The 21,322-nt window shown below is 42.3% G+C and overlaps 1 long non-coding RNA gene across 1 annotated transcript in view; it reads right to left on the reverse strand.

Annotated features, from left to right (window-relative positions):
- LOC125930033 (uncharacterized) overlaps positions 1 to 21,322 on the reverse strand; it is a 192,500-nt gene that overhangs the window by 162,503 nt on the left and 8,675 nt on the right. The window lies entirely within an intron of this gene.

Raw genomic sequence — 21,322 nt, forward strand, 5'->3', positions numbered from 1 at the left:
CCAGATCCCTCAAAACTTGCCTACAGTGAGCATTTCATTCCAGGTAAGCACAGGTGCATCATTGGCTGCCAGAGTCCCTCCCCCTAATCTGGATATTCAGAACCATCATCCCAGGCCAGTCCAGTTAATGAATTCCAGGTAACCTCCGTTTCCTTGAATTTCTACCGATCGTCACAACTTCCAGTGCCCGTTTTTATATGAGTCAGAATTTACAGTTGCCGGCAACAGAAGATAATTTTGATAATTCAGAAAAGGGGTTTAGGAGAAAGATGTTGGGCACCTCCTAGAACTCTCTTGAGGCTGGAGAAAAACAGTAAAGGTGTTTCAAGCTGGAGCATGCCATGGAACTGGTGACAAAGCTGCTGCTTCCAGCCCAGAAGCCTCTTCTGTACCAGCGACCCCCCTCATCATAGTTACCAGTTCTGAGCAGGGAGCTTTGCTGCCATCCTCACCAGCAAATCAGATTCCATGTGCAGCCTCTTAAGTCTCTCACTTCTGAATTGAAGCCTCATGAGTCCATTAGATTGGCTGTGTTCCAGCTGCAAAGGAGGCTGGAAATTTGACTTTTCTGGATTCTACCTTAGGTAAGTCAGGCTCCCCAGTCTAGGAATTTCCTAAAAGCCCTGAAATAGCGAATGCCCATTACAGCAGGCCTGAGGTCTACAGCTATGGCAGAAAGCCCTAGCACCCTGTAGCAATTGGGTGGGCCACTCTGAAGAAGTCAATGACAAGATAAATCCCAACCGGATAACATGTGAGCCCCACAAGCAGAGAGAGGCCTCTTGCCAAATGCACCAGGTATCTAGTGGGGGTGTTCCCCAGCTATTTCTGCTTCCTAGGATTGCCCCTCTTTTTTCCTCTCCAGGTCTTCCTCTTCTTGAACCCTAAAAAATATTACCAGGCTTATGTCTTATAACCCACTTAGCAGATATCTTGAGCTGCTTTCAAAATGGAACCTACCCTCAATGGGTGAAAATCAATCTCTGCATGTCAGACTCTGTTGACCACTCAGAAGACTTCTCTAGTGCCTAGAAGTCTAGTGTCACTGATGTGACCCTGATAAAATGAGGTTCCGTATGTTTTGTTCTTGGAGGTCACATTCCAGAAGCAAAGATAAGGAGCCAAAAGTAACTGGAACCTTGAATTCTGTGTTAGACTTGAATTTCTTGGCAACCGTGAAGATCATCAAACTACTAAATCCTGTCCTATCCATTTCACCAAGTCTATCAACTATTCCAGACTTCTTTTCTGCCAAGCCCCTTAAAAGAATGCCTTCAACTCCGGTTATTCCTGATGATGTTCTTTGCTACTGGTAGTGTGAGAAATTCCTCTTGGGTACCCAGTGGTTCTCAAGCATTAGCATGTATCAGAATCACCTGAAGTATTGTGAAAATGCATATGGCTGGACCTAAATTTCTCATCCAGCAGGTATGAAGTAGGGCCTACCTCATATTCTGCATTTCTAAAAAGTTTCCAGGTGCAGGTGCTGCTTTGGTCTGGAGACTATACTTTAGGAAGCACTGTTTTAGACACTCTACCAAGGACACCAGCTGGACATCACAGTCCCTTTTTGTGAACCTTGGGCCTGGACAATGATTAATTTCCCAAGGTGGGGAGGACAAATGCAGATGTCAGCAGCATAAACTTTAGTCACCTTTTCTTCCCAGGCCACTGTCTTAGGGAAAGGAGGCAGAAAGTTCCAAGAGGAAATCAGCCCATAGATGTACTTTTAGTCTCAAAGGGTAAGATCATCTCTGAACCAACTAGGATGGATTTCAGTGGGCTATAAAATAAAAACATAAAAATAAAATATGTGGTTTAACAAAGATAGAAGTTAATTTTTACCACGTTAAAGAAGTCCAGTGGTAAACACTCCAAAGTTGGTGTGGTGGTGTTATGGTCTCTCTGAGGACTCAAACTTCCCTCTTTCTGCTCCTGCATTCTTAGCATGTGATTTCCAGTCTCAAGGTCACATGATTCAAGATGGCTCCTGGAGGTCTGGACATCACCAGATTCAGGGGCAGTCAGAGTAGGCAAGATGCCCCTCCTCCTAATTTGTTCATTTTGTTTTAAGAAGCCTCACATCTGCTTATATCTTTTTGGCCAACAATTAATCACATGGCCATAGTTTACTGCAAGGCAGGCAGTATTATGCACCCCTAAGAAAATTGGAAGCAGAGAATAGATACTGTCTGGCAAACAGTAATTTGTGTGCTAGTCTCAGACTCCCATAGGTGGTGGTCACTGAATTCATCCACATCTGTGAAAAACCAGAGGCTGAATGATCCCACTGATGTCCCACTCTCCAACAGTGGGAACAAAGTGAGGGATGCAGTCTCCAACCTTGTCAATAGAAGGACTCTGGAGGGCCCCACTCATAATTGAGGGAACTTTTTATGTCCACATATAGGAAGCTCTGGTGTGAGGCGTGAGGGCATGTCTGCATTGTTTCTGGTTTTCTCCACCCTGCTTACTCTCTCATGACTACATTTCCTGAGTGGATCTGTTCTGCCATGGATTCTACATTATGTATCTTTTTAATTGGGGGGATCATCAGAGTAGGGATGTAGTTATATAGTTCACTTTTTTTTTTTTTTGTCTTTGAATTTTTGTCAGTCGCTCTCAAGTGAACTCAAGTGAGGTACTTCTGAGCTTCCCAACTTTGTTGGACTGCACCCTGGTGATGCCCATTGCTGCTGTTCTGGTCTGGGTGTGCAGATGGCTTATTCCCCCTGTTCTGGGTGCAAGATTATGATTTTGATGTGTGAAACTCAGTCACAAAGAGCTCTTCTAATTTTTAGAATACTATCTTGTAAATGCTCATGTAAAGATAGTTTTTCCTTGGCCTCTGAAATAATTGTTTCCTAAATTTCTATATGGGAGAGGCTTACGGGTATCAATGTTTTTAGAAGACGGATGATGGCAGTAGGATATGTGCCTTTCATTTGTTTAGTTAACAAATACTTGTTGAGTATCTAACTCCTCATTTAGCAAATATCACCTCAGTGCTTACTGTGTGCCGGGAACTGTTCTGTCACTGGTAATCATCACAGATGAGGGCCCTGCTCTCCAAGATCTTACATTCTAAATAAGGAAAGAGAGAGATGAGGTGATTTCAGATAGAGGGAAAGTGTTATAAAGAAAACAGCTATTGATAAGTAGAGAGTACTGGCATCGGCCAGCCAGGGGAGACCTATTTAGGATGCAGACATTAAGTACCTGAACATTCTGCCCCTCTCAGACTCGTTAACCCATCCCCTGTGGATCTCTGCAAACACCAAAGGGAAAAGCATTCCATGTAGAGAAACCAGCAAGAGAAAATGCACCAAAGTGTGAAATGCATATTCAAAGAAGGGCATCTACTTTCCTAGGGCTGTTGTAACAAATTACCATAAACGAGTCACTTAAAACAACAGAAATTAATTCTTTCACAGTTCTGGAGGCCAGCAGGCTGAAATTAAGGTGTCAGCAGGGTACCCAAATGCTCTAAAGGCCCTGAAGGCTCTACAGGAGGATCTGTTCTGTACCTTTCTCTTAGCTTCCTGTCTTGCTGGCAATTCTTGTATTCCTTGGCCTGGAGAGGCATCACTCCAGCCTTTTCTCAGTTATCACATGGCTTTCTCCCTGTATGTCTGTCTGTGTATCTGTGTCTTCCACTCTTACAGGGATACCAGTCATATTGGGTTTAGAACCCACCCTAATCTAATATAACCTCATTTTAACTAATTACATCTGCAAAGACCCTATTGTCACATAAGGGCACATTGACAGGTATCTGGAATTAGGATTTCAATGTGTCTTTTGAGGGGACATGTTTCAATGCACAGCAAAGGGCAAGAAAGTTTGATCCTTCACTGGTTAAGCTGATTCACTGCTTTGACTTTGATAATTTGGCAGAGGTAGGGATTGATGATGGAAATGTGGGGCAAAGGTGGGTGTCACAGCCTCCTCTCATCCACAGTTACCTCTCAGCACCACTAATGCATTTGAGTAAAAAAAACAAAACAAAACAAAAACATGCATCAGCCCTGGCCCACCCAGTCCTGGTCTGGTCTTTTGCTGAGAATTTCTCATGTTTCCCATGGAAATTGACTGACTCCTCAGATTCCGTTGCCAGATCACAACCCCCACAGCAGCATCAAAACGCTTAGGGGGCCCAGTCTCAGCAGGTGAAGCTGGATGAAATTCATTCAGGAAGGCTAGACACTGACCTTGTGTCACTGTCCAAATAACCCCAGCTTTCAAAGAAGTTGAGTGCCCATTCCAAAGCAGAAGCAAAAGCAAACTGAAAAAATGAGTCAGCTACACATACTCATGGATGCCAGACTTGTTTAACACCATCATTTACATATGTTCCAACTCATACAGACTTTCACATGGAGGTTTAGGAGTGAAGTCCCACCACGTCAATGGGAATGATCTTTGTTTTGGCCCTCGGGCTTACTCTCAGGCTACCCCTCTCAGTCATTCTCTCTCGTTTCCCTTCAAGACAGTCCGTGCCCCCAGTCTATTACAATCTCTTTACTTACTTTCTCGCACCCTGGGTCCCTCCTCTCTGCCTTTAATCTAGATTCAGGTATGGGCTGGTGGTCAACATTTTCCTTGAGATAATACCCTTTTTGTGTCCCTGTGTTTTGGGTTTCCTGATATTTGAGAGTCATCTGTGATTTTCTCCACAACCCTCTTCTTCTTAGACACTCTCTCCATGGGTGAAAACTTTCACTTTTATTAATTAACCATGACCTCAGTTGGTCATGAAGAGTTGAACCCCAACTCTTCATCTCCAGGCCCAATCTATTGGCAAAGGCAGGGGTTTGTAACATAAGTACTATGGAGAGAGTTGAGTGAACTTCAGGTCCAGCACCACAGACAGTTCCAACATACTATAAGTACTTGAGAGTCAAATCTTTTTGTGGCTAATTTATCCAACTTGATCAAAGGCAAATCTGGGATTTATAGAGCCTGAAACACATATAATTGGGGGGGGAGGCTCTTTAATAAAAAACACAAAATTTAAATTCAAATTTAGTTATAACAATGAGATGTTCTTTTTTAGAATGAAAAAATTTGACAACTGTCACAAATATTTTAAAATCCCCCCAAAATGTATAATATTTATATTAATTACTCTATGACACTTTTGTCTACTTTTTGGGCTATACACTCTTTGGTTATATCTTATTTTGGATAATAATTTTTAAATCATTCTCTATACAGATAATTGAAATCTAATTTAATCACATGATTAATAAAATATGTAGTTTATTATTGATAATTTGGTCTCAGTACCGGTAAGAACAGAATCCTCCACTTAAAATGTTACATATCTGGTGATTGGACGATTATTTTCACAGACCAGTGCCTGGCCCCATATATGCCAAACTTTGTTTCTCTGCAAACAATGGAGTCACAATGCCAGACACTGTAGGACACTTTCACATTTTGATATGATCTCTAGCCCTCTGTTTTTATATGTAATGCTGAATGAAATATAATAGTATTCCTAGAAGGCTTAGTAATAATCTAACTATATAATGAAGCAACAGTACATTTCTTAATTGTAACCCAAACTGGATGTATCTCTAACACTACTCAACATGTGACATGGTGCTGCATTTTTAGTCTCTTGAAACATATAGTATTTTGACTGTTAGAGACACCTGCTAATAGCTGGGGAAGGGGTTTGGTAAGTCAACTTTTCCAGGAGAATTTTTTTTAAGTCTGAGTATTAATGAACAAATGGATAAGAAGAGAGGAAAGAAATACCATTAAAAGCAGCAAAAGTAGTATGAGCAAAGACTTACTGACTTTCTTCTGAAAAGCTTTCCATGATCCCAAATCTGGCTAAATCCTCTCTGATATTTTCTCCTAGAATTCTGTACTGAAGTCCTACTGAATGCGAGCATTCATGCAAAAAATATTAATGGCATGTCTATTAAGTTCTATATGTTTTAGATGCCTGGGATAAAACCATGAGTTAAGGATAAGATTTTTTTTTCTTGTAGGGAATACATTCTAATCAGAAAAGCAGAAAAAATATAGGTAAATAATAACATAGTTTCAGGTTGTGCTATATGTAGTACTACAAAATAGGGTAATGGGATAGAGCAGATTTTAATAGGGTGCTCTGGGCAAGCCTCTCAAGAAGGTGACATTTGAGTTGAGTGCTAAAAGACAAGGGTATGGCCATTCAAAGATCAAAAGGGCAATGATCTGAAGAGTGCAAAGATCCTGAGGTAGGTACAGACTTCGTGGTGTTCCTAGAAACAGAAAAATGACCAGTGTGGCTAGAATGTCTGATGAACAAGGCTGGTAAGCAAACTTTAGTTTCAAATACATAGAAATTATGGGTAAAGAGTGATACGTATACATATGTACATGTTTAGAAATATAGCAGAACGAATGCAAGAAAGGGAAATCTCCAGGGGATGGAAAAAAGGAGAGTGGAAATAAGCAATGAGTGCAGCAAGTCCTGGGGAAGGTCGTAATGTTTGAGAAGCAGGCAGTGACCGGGTCATGTAGTGCCTTGTAGGCCATAAGAAATCTGGAATATTTCTCAAGGGCGGTAGAAAGTCTTGGGAGCGTTTTAAGCTAGAAAGTGAGGTCATGCACTTTATATGTTCAAATCACTCTGGCAGCCTTGTAGAGAATGGACTGTAGCCTCGTCCAGAGGCAGCTACCATTGTCCAGATGAGAAAGAGGATCTCTCAGCTTGGAGTCGAGCTGTAGCAGTGGACATGGTGAGAAACTACTGGATCAGGGGCATTTGGAGCTCAAGCCAGTGGGAGTTGCTCTTGGGTTGGGCATGGTAAGGGAAAGATGATGATCAAGTTCTTGAACAATGGCTGGGGTGGGGGTGCCATTAGTGTAGATGAAGAGGAGGAGCGTAGACTGTGGGGGAGACTCGAAGAGTTCTGTTACAGAAGGGTCAACTTCTAATGTCACTGACTTTATCAGTCAGGAGTCAGGAAAAAAGAAGCCATTCTGGGTATTCCAAGTATGAGGAGTTTTAATAGGGGGAATTAGAGGCTCAGAGAACACTTGGACAGGCTGAAGGAGTGAGACTCAGCCTGCACTGAATCCCCCGCCCCCAGCAGCACCAGGACCTGAGGCTGGGCCTTGGCCCACAAAGCAGGCACCATGGAAACACAGAGAGTGCAGAAGACCGGTGTCCTGGTCTCTGCAAGTGGCCTAGTGAGTGCACCTGCCTCCTCATTCATCTGCATCACGAGCAGGGAAATACTTAAAACAGGTCACGACCCAACCTGTCATTTAAGCTGAACGAGCAAGTGAGGAAAGAGCAAATATAAAAAGCCCAGGAACTGAGAACCCATTTGTCCCCCAGTCAATACATCTAGAGGCACGTTTCCTGATCTTGAGTTCTTTGGGAGGAAAATTAGTGCATGGGTCTGCACTGCCCCCTTCTGGTCACTTAGTTATCAACAAGGCAGCGCCACGCTCCTTTCTAGAAATCGCAGGAGCCCTTCCCAGCACGGATTTCTCTGCCAACCCGACTTGTTTTTACACAATGACTCATAAATGAGATAATGAAGGGCAAAAGCAAGTTAAAATATTTACTATAATTAACATCGGGATGAAAAACTTACATCTTAAATTGCCTGCGGAGAGACTGTGGCCTAGAGAGGATTTTGCATTGGGTTTAACCCTCTGCATTTTTGGTTGGCAAGAATACACTTACGTTTTTTTTCTCATCATACAGAAAGTTGATTTCTGAAGACCACAGAAATATAACAAACATATGTTCAGTGTCATTTAGGAGGTAGATATGTGCCTAAGAGTTTTCACACTCAGTTGTAAACATGAATATACGCGTTTATTCATTCATTCGTTCCTCAGATTTCCACTGAGGTGTCTGCTGTGTCCTGCCTCCCATGCTGTGGGAGACACGGAGGTGAAAGAGGTAAGGACTCTGATCTTGAGGAGCTTGCTGTTTGTAAGGAAGTAAATAACTAAGAAGGCAAACCAGGAGATGTGCCTTAACAGACACTATTGGTACCCACCCAGGTCCAGATGCTGCAGGTGTGGGCTGCTGATGGTGTCCCTGCCCCCTTCTCCAGATGGTCGCTGAGGGATGCCCAAGGGGTGATATCACCCTCCCTCCATACTTCCCATCGGGTGAAGCCTGTGTCCAGGGACTGACGGATAGAGGGATAGAACAGCCCAGTCCCTTGCCTCTGTGTGGCACTGTGCAGGGGCAGGAGGGGGCTGATTCTGCTGAAATGACATCTCTGCCCATCCCTTTCCTCTGTCCCTCCCTGTTTTCCTCATTCCACGACAGTTTCTCCCAAGGGCACCCCCCTCCGTAAGTTACTTGCTCGAGATTCTCCATTTCAGGCTCTGCTTCTACAGAATCCAGATAAAAACATGTGCCATTGAAAAGGCTCAGGAAAGACCATATCTAGTTTTAGGATCAGGAAAATGTGCCTGGAAGGTTAGGTTAGATTTGAGCACTTTAGACATGATCGTTCATTCCACAAACACATATTGACGGAGTGCCTTCTACGAACTGGGCAGGCTTCCAGGCCTTGGGGACCCAGCAGCAAATATGGTAAAGTCTTGTGATCACTGGCATTTGCAGTCTAGTGGGAAGGGAAAGAAACAAGAAAACAAGTGATGGACAATTAGATACATTGAAGTAAGTTCTGTAGTGAAAATAAAATATGCCAACTAGTTAATGTCACCAAGTTTCTTTCCTACAATTTTCCAAAAACTTGCCCATGGGGACAAATGTGCTAATTCTTTTCATCCAGTGGTTGAGGTCTCAGTCAGTGTCAACTCCCAGAATTCCTGCTATGGATGGTTAGTTTAAACCATGGCATTGACCACTGAGCGTATCCCACACCGTTTCAAACAAGCACTGTATTTGGTTTCTCGGAACATTCTCTAGGCTTTCCACATTTAAGGCATTGAAGTCTTTCATTTAGTCTTTGGATTCAGAGCCAAGAGTCCCCCTAAAGGATCAGGGATGGTGTAAACCAGTAGGAGACAAGTCTCTGCCATTTCTGGTAGTGAATGCCTCTGGTCACCTGATGAATGGCCCTGGTGACAAAGGCAGGTGGCCTTTGTGACCTAGTGGACCTTGGGTCCTTCTGGGAGCCCAGGCTGTCCTCGTTCTGCATGGCTATCAGTTCCATTCTCCATGTCAGTGTCCTGAGAATACGCTGTCCTTTGATCTAATAAGCCTTCCGTAGACCTGTGGCCTTAAGACCTAAAACTTCTCACTGGTCTGTAAGCTCTCACAGTAGGGGTGTGTTTTATTCATCTTTCTTTACTGCACAGGAGTTAACGAGTGATGTTTGTGGAAGTGAGTGACTTCCAGGGCGCTTTTTAATCCCCATTTGCTTGCCTTACTCATGATCCCCAAAGGCCAGGCCACAGTCCTCTCTCCATTGGACAAGCCTCATGCCCTTTCCAGCCTTTGCTGCCTTTTCTCAGCCTGTTCTCCTGCTCAGTGGCTGTGTGGGGAATTTAAAGAAACCCCTGGGCTTTTGAGATAGCTAGCCTGCAGTGGAATCCCAAAGTCTGTGACTTAGAGCAAATGGCTTCTAAGCATACAGTCTCCCACTCCTGCCTGTACAGAGTAGCTGCTCAACGTATTTCGTTCCCCAGCTCCCATCTTCCACCCCCTTCACTTCTGAAATAGTCTGTGTTCCCAGTAACAAAAGGACTCACCTTTCCAATCTCACCTCTTCCACAAAGGCTGTCATGATCACTGGGATGGAAGAGTGACCTTAGAGCCAAGGATTTTTTCTTTTTTTCTTTTCTATAATTTGTGTAGGATAGGATCTTCCTAATGCAGCAGTTATCAATCCTATGAAACATTTCTTTCTCATTACACTTTGAGTGGCTGTTAGGGCTTTTCTAAATATTTTCAACCTTCTCTTTATGGGCACACAATTGGATGGCATACACCCTAGTCCTTGAAGTTGGGTATGGCCACGTGACATGGACTAGCCAATGAACCGTGAACAGAAGTGAGCTGGGCCGCTTTGCTATCGAAGCATTCAAGAGCCATGTGAGATCTGTCATGTTCTTGTTCCCTCTGGTGGAGCAAAGATCAAGGCGGAAATGCCATTTGTGCCAGACATAAGCTTTGGCTGTTTTAAATCGCAGAGATTAACACAGAGTTCTTAATTTCTGCAGCATAATTAGCTCATTATGATTGATGCATCCATTATACTTTCCTAAAATGAAATTCACATAGTATATATGTGTGTGTATGTGTCTATATGTGTAGGCATATGTACTTATTAAAATTTTTAAAAAGCAATATAATGGTCTAACTGCAATATAAAAAAGAATGGGGGCATTAAACTGTAATGATATTTATTCAATAAGTACATGTCAGCCCTTAGCTGACAACACTATAGCAGACATACAGAAGTAGATGCTTTTGTCCATGTACATCGTATCACCATAAATACAGCTGCTGCAAAGACAGGTTCTTAGAGATATGCCAGTGACCCAAACGCCACCAGCAGAACTATTGTCATTGACACAATTATCTAAAATTAGGAACACATCCCGGTAGAGTTTTGGACAAGAGTTTAATCTTCCCCTGATTAACAAAGCAGTTGCTCTGCTGGGAAATGTAAAATATTTTAAAACCACGCCCCTAATACTTTGCCTTCAAATATAAACAGGAATTGAGTTCTTGGTCCAGGTTTGAAAGTAAACCTATACTGGCCCAGGTTTTAAGTTAAAAACCTGTATGTTTTTGCCTCCACAAAGGTCCTTTAGGATATTGGAAGGCTGTCCAGGATGTGGGACAATTCTTCAGAGTGCGGACCTGCCCTGGGTATTGCGGGATGTCCACTGTTCTTGCCCCTGCCCAGTAGATGCCAGTTGTGCTCCAGCTCTCATTGTTGTCATTATCCAAAATGCCCCCCACCCAAATTTCCAAAGTAAACTTAGAGACGGGGCTTTTCCTTCCTTGAAAGCTCTTGAGTCTTCCTGAAGAAGGATGCTGCCCTATACTTCTTCAGGTTACCTAACACCACCCAGCACTGACATGTGTAAGAGTAGCTTCCTGACTCTGTTGGACTGATTTTCTAAAGCTGATTCTATTCAGCTGAGTTTTTCTTATTAGCACACGCTGAAGGATTGCTCCTATGGCCAGGTCCTCTAGGACTCTGTCTCTGGTGGCAGCACGAGGACTGGCATATAGGGCAGCACAGTGGTGCGCAGAGGGCTGGGTACGCCATGCCCTGCTGGCCAGCCCTACTGGGTTGTTAGAGCTCATGATGCAAGTCATTTCCCCACCTCCAAGGAGGATCTCTGGGGTTTCCACCGCATCCCAGTGCCTTCCCGGTATTCCCAGTGTTAGATGGCCCAGACCTGTTTCAGGACATAGTGGTACTTGGGCTGGGCTGGCTCAGATGAAAATAGTCCATGGGGAATGGGAGCACACTGCGGGCAGCACATGTTCTTAGCCGCTTCTGAAAAGGATGGTGTTCCCAGATTCCTGTGGTTCTCTGTGCCCTCCTCTCCCAACCCACCATTCACCATACGCAGCTGACCTCAGCTTCACCCTGGAGGGACTTCCCTCGTGCCTTGATTTCCATGGCGATGCTGGAGAGCAAGATCCAGGAGGATTCTGCTCTGCCAAGTGCCGTTATGCTTCAGCAGCTAAGTGTGGGCATTGTTTTGGGAACCAGGAGATGGTCTTGGGGATTAGTAATCTCTGACCCCCCCATTTACCAGTTTTGGGGATTTTCTAAAATGCTGACTGACAATCTGATTCTTGGAAACGCTGTACTCTGCTGTCCAATGTCATAAGCCATGTTGTATGGTGGCCTTGGACTCGGCATCCTGCCTTTACAGTTCGTGCCTCCTAGCACAGGCTCTCACTCTATCTCCCATCCCAGTCTGGTGGCTACTTTCTTGACCTCTGCCTCCGAAGGTTAAGCAATACATTTGTGTTTTGTGGGGGAGGGTAGAACCCATCCGTTCCTGCCTTCAGACCCCATTTCCAGCTGGCATTCCTTGATGGCAACAGGCATTATCTCAGGCAGATAGCAGGGGGCAGGAGGGGGCTGGGGATCTTATGTCTCCCATTTCTTTGGTTCTCTAGCCTGAATCTTACGTCCAGCCGCATTCCCACTTTCTGCCTCTGTTCAGACAGGCTTTAGTATACGTGTGGCAGACTTTTAGCTTTTGCAGTTCTGCAAGACGTTTGATTCTCTGACTTTTTACTTCCTAGACCTTTTTTTTTAGTTCATTTGAGAGTGAGAGGGAGAGAGAGAGGGGAGAGTGCGTGTGTGATCGGGGGAGGGCGAGAGGAGAGACAGAATCCCAAGCAGGCTCTGAGCTCTCAGTGAGGAGCCCGACGCGGGGCATGACCTGAGCTGAAATCAAGAGTCCCACACTTAACTGATTGAGCCCCCCAGGTGCCTCATTGACTTCCTAGACCTTCTTAACAAGGCTGAATACTGTTTCCATTCTCATTTTGCATAGGCCAGCTTGAACCAAACCATATAGCTTTCAAGAAGAAACTTACTAGATAGAAAGAAACAGGAGGGGCTAAACTATAGTGTTTATGGATATACACTGGTATAAGAAAACTTTAAAGAAGTCAAGGAAATGATTACTATAAAAGTCAAGATAGTCATTAATTTGGGGAGCAGGGACAGGACTGTGATTGGAATGCCACACGGAGGAGCTTCTGAAGGAGCTAATGAAAGTTCTGGGTGCTGGCTATGAGGGTTTTACCTAATAACTTATTAAAACTATACATTTTTGTATAATTTCTTTATCTGTATTTATCGTACAATGAAAAGTTAGATTAAACACTTCCATCAAAAGGTAGAGATTATCAGATTGCATTAAAAAACACGATCCAGCTACATTCTGGCTACAGGAGATGCACTTTAGATTCTAAGTGACAAGTAGGTGGGAAATAAAAGGATGAGCAAAGGTATATCAGGTGAACAGCAACCACAGGAAAGCTGGAGGGGCTATGCTGATATCAGACACATAGACATAAATATTGTATAATGATAAAGAGGTCCATCAGTCAGGAAGATGTAATGATTACATATGTATATGCATCGAATAATAGAGCACTAAAGTACATGAAGTAAAACTGACAGAAATGCAGGGGGAAATAGTTCAATAGCCATAGTCTTGAAAATATTCATAGCCTTGAATAACACTGTAAACCAAAGACCTAACATGTGTGGAACCCTCTTCCCCACAAGAAAATACACATTCTTCCCAGGTACACATGGAACATTCTCCAGGACAGACCATGTGCTAAGCCATAAAGTAAACCTCAATAAATTTAAAAGGATAGAAATAATACAGAGCATGCTCTCCAGTCACAACGGAATAAGAAATCAACAGCAGGAAAATAATTGGGAAATTCACAGACTTGTGGAAATTCAACAACATACTCCTGAATAACCTACGGGTTGAAGAAGAAATCAAAAGAAGTGAGAAACTACTTTGAAATGAGTGAAAACAATGATACAACATACCAAAAACTTATATTATGCAGCTAAAGCAGAGCTTAGAGGAGAATTTATAGCTATACATTTCTATAGTGAGAACGAATAAAGATTAAAGAAACCCTTATACAAGAATGTTTCTGCAGCATTATTCATAATACCCAAAAGGTAGAAACCACCCAAATGTCTATCAACTGATCAATAGATAAACAAATGTGGTACAGCCATACAACAGAATATTATTTGGCTTTACAACGGCATGAAGTACTGACACAGGCTACAACAGGGATGGGCCTTGAAAATATTATGCCAAGTGAAAGAAGCCAGTCACAAAAGGCCATAGATTACATGGCTTTTCATATGAAATGCCCAGAACAGAGAAATCTATGGAGACAGGAGGTAGGTTTGTGCTTAGGGCTAGGGCAGGACTGTGAATACAGAGGGATGATAGTGAAAAGGTTTTGTGTGTGTGTGTGTGTGTGTGTGTGTTTTGAAATGATGAAAATGTTTTAAAATTGTGGAGATGGTTGCATATATTATTTGAATTATTGAATCGTACACTTTAAATAGGCGAATTGTACAATAAAAATTATTGAATTGTACACTTTAAATAGGTGAATTGCTTGGTATGTGCATTGTATCTCAATAAAACTGTTAAAAAGTTAAAAAATGAAACGCTACTAGAGAAGAGAAATGCTGATGTAAGTAGCTTTGAATAATTTGATCAGACATGCATGGGAGGATCTGTAAATTGAGCCTTACCTAATAATAATAATAATAAATGTAAATAGTACAAGTTGAGTTTTTCTTCTCTTTAGCCAACTTAAATTGTGCTTGTTTTATGTAAATGAATACTATCATGGATTCTCTCTTTTATACTTCATCTGCCTTCAGTATTTTTTTATGTTTCACTTAAGCTTTTGTGATTAGCTATTTTAAAAGGCTGTGCACAATTTTAAGGTGTAAATGGGCTGCAGGTTAGGCCATAACTTCTCCCTACTGTCTGTAAGAAATTGTCTGTTTTTCAAAGGGGCTGTGCCATTTTGCATCTCCACCAGCAACGTATGAGAGTTCCAGTTTCTCCGAAACCTCACCAGCGCCTGATATTGGTAGTTTTTTAAAAAGCCTTTCTAATAGGTGTGTAATGACATCCCTTGCAGTTTTAATCTGCATTTTCCTAGTGAATTATACTGCTGAATATTTTTTCATCTGTTTATTTGCCACTCACATCATCCCCTTGGTTAAATATCTGCTCATATAACCCATTTTTCAAAACAACTGGGATATTTGTTTCCTTGTTATTGAGTTGTGAGCGTTTCTCGAAAAAAATCTTCATACAAGTTTTTCATCAGAGATGTGTTTTACAAATATTTTCTCCTAGTCTGTGGCTTGTCCTCATTTTCTTAACAGCATTTTTGGAAGAACAGACTTCTGAAATTTTTATGAAGTCTCATGTATCAATTTAAAAAAAAAATTAAAAGAGACCTGCTTATGCAACAGGAAATAGATTTTAAAACATTTTGAGGAGGGGAGCAACATATAGAAAAAGACATTAAAAAACACTTGGTCCGATTGTAGACAACAATATAAATTGGAATAGAAATAAATTTAGTATAAGAAAAATCAGCTGCTACAATAAATTCCATGTGAAATAAATGAGGATTTCGGCAAACGTGGTAACGACAGGAACAGCAGCTTATTAAAATTTCATGTCTGCTTAACTAGAATGTACCAATGAGGAACAGAGTTAGTTTCAGCTGGGGTTAGATAGCCCAGAAGGAAATCATGAGTCCTCTGACTGGCAACACGAGAAGGGCCAACATCCTTATTTCCATCTGGCTTATCCCTCAAATGTGCTCCTCCCCCCTTTTTTTGTATCCTGATTTCCTATGCAGTCAGGAAATACACATTTTCTATATGCAGTTTAGCCATAATGCTTGTATCACAAACCACCTCCAAACCTCCATTTTGTTTAGCTCGTGATGATTCTGAAGACCAGCAATCTGGGCTGGGATCAGCTGGGTAGAGCTTGCAGTTTCTGCTGGGTCCTCTCATGCATCTGTGGATGGCTTTGCTGGTCTTGGTTGGGCTCTCCCGCATGTCCTAGCGCCTTGCTACAATGGCGTGTCTCTGCCCTGTATGTTCTTGCATGTTCCACGAGGCTGGTTTGGGGTTGTTCACTTGGCAGCTGTCAGGGTTCCAAGAGATTGGGCTGAAGTGTGTAAGGGATCAAAATTGGTAAGTGTTTCCCACTGCATTTTATTAGACAAAACAAATCAAATTCATCCCAGGTTCAAGGACTAAATACAGAGAAGGGAGTAATTGTGGCCATTTTATTACAAACAATCTATTTCAGGGTCTATCTTATGACCTGATCTAAGGTCATTTTTGTGAAATTTTTTGGAAAGAGAGGCATTTTTAGAAGCCCTTCTTCTGAGAGTTGATGGTGGAGGGAGTATTTCTAAGACAAACTTTCATGAGGCTCATTATTGCAAAATCTGGGGCCCTTACAAGTGAGCCAGAATTACCATCTAAAGTGGAAATCCCAATTCTGATTATTTGCCTCCCATAAGGATAAGAAACAGCCTCATTATTAAGTGCTGTGCTTTGCTACAAATATTAACTAACAACAATTGACCCTCTCTGGGATTTTCCATTTAGTTATTTACTGGAAGCTGTTCCTGTAATTTTCAACAGTGCTGGTATCTGTGAGATTGTCTTTCTTTTAACTGTGCTGGGTTTTCAGATGCATTAATACAGCTTAATATCTCTTCCTGTTGCTTCTCTAATTAAAAGCGTGTTGGATTTCCAAATAAGAAATACTATATCCAGGCACTAGTACTAAAGACTGCTAATAATTAGGAGAAAAACGTCAGCAAGGGACGGCATCAACCAGACGTGAGGGGTCTTCTGGTCAAGCAAAGAAAAGGGACCAGGGATCTGGAGACAATCGTAGGGCGATGATGTGGCTCTGAGAAGCCAACCTCCCAGGAGAGGGGCTGCTGAAGATGGAGGACAGTCAACGGGCAGCCTGAATGCAGTTCAGGTGCCCTGTTCCAAGCTGGATGTGTGAATCCTGGGTCCCAGAAGAACAGCTTATATGTGACTTTTCAATCATTACCTCTCGCCTTCCCTACTTTCCTAACTCCCTTACTCTTCCCCCACCCCACCGGCTGCCTTTTCTGGCACCGGTCTCACCGCAGACCACAGTTCCACTCCTTATAAGAATCAGCCACTAGATGGCGCCCGCTGTTCAGATTACAACGCTTTCCTTCGGGAGCTCCACGGGTCCTTGCTGAGAAGGCAGGGTCTGAAGTTGGCTTCTCCGCTCTGCCACCCTCTATCTTAGTCTCTCAACTTCTCTCCCCGTTTTCTCGCCCTATCCTTACCCCATTTAAAAATGTGCCTTCTTCCAGCAGCACGTTTGCATGCGTGATTTTGAAGCAGAGGAATCAAGTGCGTATGCGCGTGCGTGCGTGCGTGTTTGGTATGGAAAGGCGGTGAGCAGGGAGGGAGAGGGACTTTGCAGGTACCACCAGAACTTTGGCTTGCCTCTCTAAAGGCACAGATTTAACTCCGGGCAAGAAAGAAGGTACAACAGGGGCGCCTGGGTGGCTGGATGGGCCTCCGACTTCCGCTCGGCTCAGGTCGATTTCATGGTTGGTGGGTTCCAGCCCGGAGTCCAGCTCTGTGCTGACCGACAGGTTCAGAGCCTGGAACCTACTTTGGATTCTGTCTCCCTCTCTGCCCCTCCCCTGCTAATGCTCTGTTTCTCTCTTTCTCAAAAATAAACAAACATTAATTTTCTTAAAAAATTATATATATATGAAGAAAGTACAACTGTTTCCTGTTCTCTCACCAGCGTCCCCACAGGGCTGTCCCACAGGCACCTCGGCCTACCGTTTCAGAGTCTGAACCCATTGCTTCCTTCTTTCCGTCCTGTTGCACCCCAATCGATTTTTTTTGTAGCTCCCTCCTCGTTCCTTACAACCTTATAACCCAATCATTTCACCGACAAGCCGTCCAATTTCCTATATAACTCTCACCCTCCCACCCAACCTGCTGCCACTTAATGTGGCCTCCCTTCACCTCTGCCTGTTCAGTCCTATTCTTGTCCCGGTGCGCTGAATGCTGCTGCTGTTTGCTTCATTACCTATGTGTTTGAATATAGCAGCGGTGCTAACGCTGGGGGTACAACAGAAGCATTTAAGCTGAAATCTTAAGGATGAGTTGGAGGTGGCCAGGTAAACGGGGGTAAAGGCCTTCTCCATAAAGCAGTGGTTCCTAACCAGGCACCCCTAGATTTTGCAACGTCTGTAGACATTTTTTTGGTTGTTACAAGCAGGAGTAGGTGCTACTGGCATCCGGTGGGCAGAGGCCAGGGATACCGATAAACATCCAGCAACACACAGGACAGCCCCCACCACAAAGAATTATTCAGCCCCAAAATGTCAATAGTGCGGGAGTTGAGGGGCGCCTGGGTGGCTCAGTCATGATCTCACGGTTCGTGAGTTCCAGCCCCGTCTCAGGCTGTGTGCTGATGGCTTGGAGCCCGGAGCCTGCTTCAGATTCTGTGTGTGTGTATTTCTCTCTCTCTGCCCCTCTCCCACTCATGCTCTGTCCCTGTCTCTCTCTCAAAATAATAAATAAATATTAAAAAAAAAAAAACAGTGCTGGGGTTGAGAAACCTTGTGACAGAGGAAGCAGCATGGGGTGAGGGAACATGGCTTTTTGAGGAACTAGGTGAGTTTTGTTATGGTGGGAAGGCGTGGTGGGGGGATGTGGCTGGAGACTGGAGTGTGCGGAGTTGCACTCAGGAGTTTAGACTCTGTCCTCAGGCCAGCAGAGAGTATTTGCAGCCCCTGGAGCCATTGGACACTTTGTTCTAAGGGTCATCGAGAGCCACTGGGGCCTTGGAAATAGTGAATGAAAAGGCACAATTTCAGTCCCGGGTGTCAACCAGGCATCCTTGTCCAGACCTCTGTAGAATAAATATTGCTGTGCCATGATCCTTCTGAAATACATTGGAAGTAATCATATTCATTTTTTTTTCACTAAACAAATGAACAGATTAATTGGAATTCTGTATTAAAGCACTTTTCTAAGCTGTTCATAAAGATTTTTACTTTTATCCCCCCAACACCCTCATACAATAGGATCTTTAAAATTTTGTTTTTATTTTTATTTTTCCTTTTTAAAGTTTATTTTAGAGAGCGAGCGTGAACTGGAGAGAGGGGCGAAGGGAGAGGGAGAGAGGATTTTAAGCAGGCTCCATGCTCAGTGCTGAGCTGAGCCGGGGCTCCTGGGATCATGACCCGAGCCAAAATCAAGAGTTGGACGCTTAACCGACTGAGCCACCCAGGGACCCCTAATTTTGTTTTTAAATCTTGCTTTTTTTTCAGATAAGGACACAGAAGCTGTGAGAGGATAAGTCATCTCCCAAATATCATATTGCAGGTAAGTAGTAAGGTCAAGATTTTAACCCTGAGCTATAAGACACAGCTCAAGTTCTTAACCATAAGCTAGACTGTCACCATACTATTTTGCCATATTTCCAAAGAGTAGTGGGAAATCAGTAATCATCCACCTTTTGTATATTTCCATTAGCCTTGAAAACAGAACATGGATTTCATGTCCTTTCTTGGAAAACTTTGCCATATGTGTATTTATTCTTAAATAGTACAATGCAATAATATTTTGAAAGAATTTGAAAAAAAATCCACACACCCCAAACACTTATGGTCATAAAAAATAAATGATGAAAACAAATGAATTAAGCATTGTTTCAAAAACTAGGAAGCAATAAAATACACCCAAGAAAAGCAGAAAAAAAGAATTAAAAGCAGAAATCAATAAATTGGACGACAAGTTTTTTGGAAATTCTAAATAAACCCATGCGTTCCTTATTTGAAAAATTAGAGAAGTAGATAAACTATTGCACAATCTAATTTTTAAAAAGGGAAAACACAAACTCACATATTCCAAAAGGTAAGGTAGAACTAATTACAAAACCAGAGGAAATTCAAAGAATCAGAAAAATACCATCTTTGCTCAATATTGTGAAGATGCATTTGAGTTAGAAAATATATAGGCCAAGTATAATAGAAGGAATAGAGAAATTTGCCAAAAAGCTACTGTCAGTTCCCACAAAAGGCTCCAGACCCAGATGATTTCATAGAAATATCTTATGGTACCTTTGATGGTCTTGCAAGTCCAATGTTGTTTAAATGTCTTGAGCAGAGAATAAGACAAAAAATCTCCTACATTTATTTTATGGTGTGAAAAGCTTTAATATCAACCCTGTCAAAGATGAAAGTGAAGTAGAATATTCCATACCAATCTTTATTTTGAATATTGATGTGCAAAATGGTAAACGGAATCCAGGAGCAGATTGATGCAAATAATATTCCACAGCTATTGCATGTTTATTCTGCAAATGTTAGAGTGTTTCACAATTAGGAAGTGTGATGATTAATTTTATGTGTCACTTTGGCTGGAGTACAGTGTGCAGCTGGTCATAAGGTATATATATGTTAAGTTTTAGGACATACTGCCAAATGCTTTTCCAAAGATGCTGTGTGTACAACTTACGTTTCCCCCAACGGTGTAAGAAACTGAATAGTGCTTTATTTCCTCACCGATGCTTGTTACTATCAATATTTTAAAGTTGAAGTTATTCTTGTAGGTATATAACTATATTTCATTATGGTTTCAATATTTATTCCTCTGTTAAATAATGACATTGAGCATCTTATATGCTTACTTGGACATTTGGATGTTCTCTTTTGTCAAGTGCCTGCTCAAAGCTCTTGTCTGTTTTTCTATTGAGTTGACGGTCTTTTTTGTATTGATTTGGAAGTGTCTTAAAATATTTTCTGGATACAGATCTCTTGAGGGTTATTATGTTTTGTAATATCTTCTTCCATTACATGACTGCCAATTTCATTCTTGTGATATAGTCTTTTCATGAATAGGAGTCCTTAATGTTAATGTAGCCCAACTTACCAGACTTTTCTCTTATGGTTAGTGCTGTTGACATTCTAGTTAAAAAATCTTTGTCCACCTCAAGTTCATGAATATGTTTCCCTATGTTATCTTTTTGATGTTCTTTTAAAAATCATTTATGTGTAAGTTTCGTGACTTTTGATTTATCTTAAGATTATACTTGTGTATAATGTGAAGTCAAGGCCTATATTCGTTTTTCTCCATATGGCTATTCAATTGACCTGGCACCATTTATTGACAAGACCACCCTTATCCCCACATTCCATGGCACCCCTGTATTAGTTTCCTATGGCTATTGTAACAAATTCCCACAAAGTTGGTGAGTTAAGGCACCAAGAGAGAAATTTATTCTCTCACAGCTCTGGAGGCCAGAAGTTCAAAATCAGTGTCACTGGGCTAAAATCAAGGTGCTGGCAGGGACACACTCGCTCCACAGGCTCTAGGGGAGAATCCGTTCCTTGCCTTTTCTAGCTTCTGGCGGCTGCCAGCATTCCTGTTTGTAGGGACATCATTGCAGTCGTTGCCTCCATCTTCGTGTGACCTTCTATGTGTGTGTAATTTCCCTTTGCCTGTCTCTTCTAAGGACACTTGTGATGGCTTTTGGGGCCCATCTGGATGATTCAGGATAATCTCCTCGTTTCATTGTTAATAATCACATCTGTAAGAACTTTACCATGTAAAGTAATGTTCACAGGTTCTAGGGACTAAGACTTGGTATCTTTGGGGGAGCATTTTTTAGCCTACTACAGTCACTAACCGTCATGTATCAAGAGTCCATATATATGTGTCCAGACTTTCTATTTCATTCCATTGATCTGTTTGTCTCTCTTTGTGCTGTTATCATATTA

This window comes from Panthera uncia, chromosome A2 (genome assembly GCF_023721935.1).
Source record: "Panthera uncia isolate 11264 chromosome A2, Puncia_PCG_1.0, whole genome shotgun sequence".
NCBI classification, from domain to species: domain Eukaryota; kingdom Metazoa; phylum Chordata; class Mammalia; order Carnivora; family Felidae; genus Panthera; species Panthera uncia.